Raw genomic sequence first — 2731 nt, 5'->3', positions numbered from 1 at the left:
AAGCCCTGCTAATTCAGGAGGAGATGGTCAGTCCCAGTCTGGAAGCTCGACTGAACCTGACCTCCATGGGTGACCCTCCTGGTACCTGACACATCAGTGGCACAGCCTCCAACGTCACAGCAACGTGCACGTCACCACAGTTTTTACACATCTTCTATCCAAATTCTGACATAATGTCAAGGTTTTCTCTTGTTTGGTTTTTGTAACTGTGTTATATTTTGGGAGGGGAGTGGTTCTTTCTGTTTTGTTGCTCTTTCTCCCACTTCCAAGGTCAAGTACTTGTAAAAGAGATGATCTTAAAACAGTTTCAAAAGTCAAAGAAGTACTTCCAACACTGACTGAAGGAAGACACCGAATTGAAGCATAGAATAAAGAACAACAGAACACAGAACCTTCAACAGCGCAGCACAGCCGTGATGAACTGCTGTCCCTGTGGCGTGGGAACCAGGCAGCCTAGGAACGTAGGACGGCAGTGGTAGTAACAGCAGCTGTAACCACTATTAAGTGAGTGGCTGAAGAGGCCGCAAACTGACTGATGAAACATCAAGTTAGAAGGACATGAAGAGAACACAGAACTGGGATCAGCTCAGCCTGGCCGTCTTGAATTGCGAGCCACGTGGGATAAGAACCCAGGAGGGCAGCAGCAGCAGCAGTGGTATCCACACAGCCCCACTTTAGAGGGGACACTTCCTCTGACTGGGAGGCACCCGTCCTCTGGACTGGCAAAGAGGCCATCTGTAGCCGGGCAGACCAGCGTAGGCTCCTCTGAGGCCAGCAGATACTCTACTTGAGGCCACACAACACTTATCATAAATAGGCAATATTAAGAGGGAACCCTGGTGGCTTTGTGGTAAGAAGCTGTGCTGCAATCCCAAAGGCACAGAGTTCTAATCTACGAGTGGCTCCGCAAGTGAAGCATGTGCAATCTCTTCCTGGGTGATTAATTGTCTCTGTAACCCTGCTGGAGGGTCAGCTCGAAATTGATTCCTAGTCAACGGTACACAACAACAGGCACTATTAAGATGATAAGACATTCTTGAAGTCTAGTAGGTAGAAAACATGCGGTTAGCCCAAAAGTCAGGCCTTTCGAAGGCACCCCAGACCCATGGGAGAAGGACGGACAATCTCCTCCTGTGCAATTTAGAGCCTCTGGTTAGACAGCAATGAAGGGTTGTTGGGAATTTTAAAAATCTATTAACAGAGAAAAAAAGGCAACCCACTTGTGCATATAACTGAAGAAGAGATCATATGTAAATATATGAAAAACTTGCACAGAACACAAAGAAAAACCACACGGGACAACCTAAACAAAAATGAGCAAGCAACTTGAATCAGCATTTCACAACCACAAATACCAAAACCCCAGCGAATACGTGAACAATGCCCCAGCCTCTTAACCCTTAGGGACTTACACATTAAATCACAATAAAAATTAGAAATACCGAGTGTTATCTAGTATGTGGTGCAGTAGTGACATTCATGCAATGCAGGCGGCTGTGTGATTTGGTAAAACCATTTGGAAGACTGCCTGGCATTAGCTGTTAAAAATTGAACATATCCACACTCTCTTATTTAGAATTCTATGCCTGGAGAAATATAGCAGAGACTACAGATGGGACACTGAAGATCTTATCGTTAAGTGAATTTAAGGGGATATCTCAATCGCTCCAGCTGTCTGTATTTTTTAGCACCCACCATAATGGCCCATGCATTTGACTTGAAGGCCCTGCTAATAGCAAATGTCAAGGCTGCTCTGCACACTCAGGACTGAACTCAGGGAGACCACCAGCTGACTTTTGATGGCAGGAAACTGTCTCTTATGATGTAACAGATTACTCAGTTTTCTCCAAAGCTGGTTTGGTAGCTCCCAAGAGGTCCATCCTGATGAGACAACTCAATGGTTTACAGGTAGTGTGCCTGTGACTGTAAAGGTGAAAGATATTAATTAGCCTTTATTGTTGTGGAAGGGGGTATAGCTCAGGGGTAGAGCATTTGACTGCAGATCAAGAGGTCCCCGGTTCGAATCCGGGTGCCCCCTATCCAGCCCTTATTTTTGCCTCTTAAACTAGTGCCAGAATTTAAACTTCCTGCTCCTCAGTAGACACTTGGGAAAAGACTTTTTCTAGATCCACCGAATGGTGAGGTGTAAATATTGTGATTTTTAACTCCAAGTATGAATAGAATCATCTAAGTGTCTATAGAAGTGTCTTTTTCCAGGCTTTACCCAAGACTAATTAAATGAAAACGTTTAATTATGATAAAGGCGTGATGCCTTGTAAAAGCTCCACAGGTGCTTCAAGAATGCAGCTCCCAGGATCTCAGGTGAGACTGAGAACCAGCTTCGGTGGAGCCTCCAGAACATCGTCGAGCCCCAGGTCCCCTCCTCTCAGGTGTGTCTGTGCAGCATCTGTGCTGTGAACCTCGCATGTGTGTGTGCATTTGTAAATGACCACAAACAACAGCATCTTCATGGAACAAGTGCTATCTAATCTGAAAAAGTGTCTCTCCTATGAAAGACATTCAGCATTACTGGTTTTATTATTATTTCTCCTTTCCAACCTATTCATTGTCCTGTGATGAGCTAGAATTTTCAAGCCATCAAAAAATTTTGCTAAGTGTCATGGATTGTGCATGTCTTAAAACTATGAATTCCCAAAGAGCTGAGAAAAGGTGTCTAATCATGAGTCATCTAGTCCTGAAGGGAAGCACCAGTTACTATGACAGAGCTGAG

General features: G+C 44.6%; 1 non-coding gene across 1 annotated transcript; it reads left to right on the top strand.

The window, feature by feature from the left end:
- The first annotated feature begins 1966 nt into the window (after positions 1–1966).
- On the top strand, positions 1967–2038 carry TRNAC-GCA. Its single transcript has one exon. It is a non-coding gene; the product is annotated as a tRNA-Cys (tRNA).
- The last annotated feature ends 693 nt before the right edge of the window (positions 2039–2731 follow it).

Source organism: Elephantulus edwardii, unplaced genomic scaffold, assembly GCF_000299155.1.
Source record: "Elephantulus edwardii isolate Elephantulus edwardi_28Jun2011 unplaced genomic scaffold, EleEdw1.0 scaffold00121, whole genome shotgun sequence".
Lineage (NCBI taxonomy): Eukaryota > Metazoa > Chordata > Mammalia > Macroscelidea > Macroscelididae > Elephantulus > Elephantulus edwardii.
The sequence above is the reverse complement of the archived record's forward strand: the minus strand, read 5'-3'. Positions and strand labels throughout refer to the sequence as shown.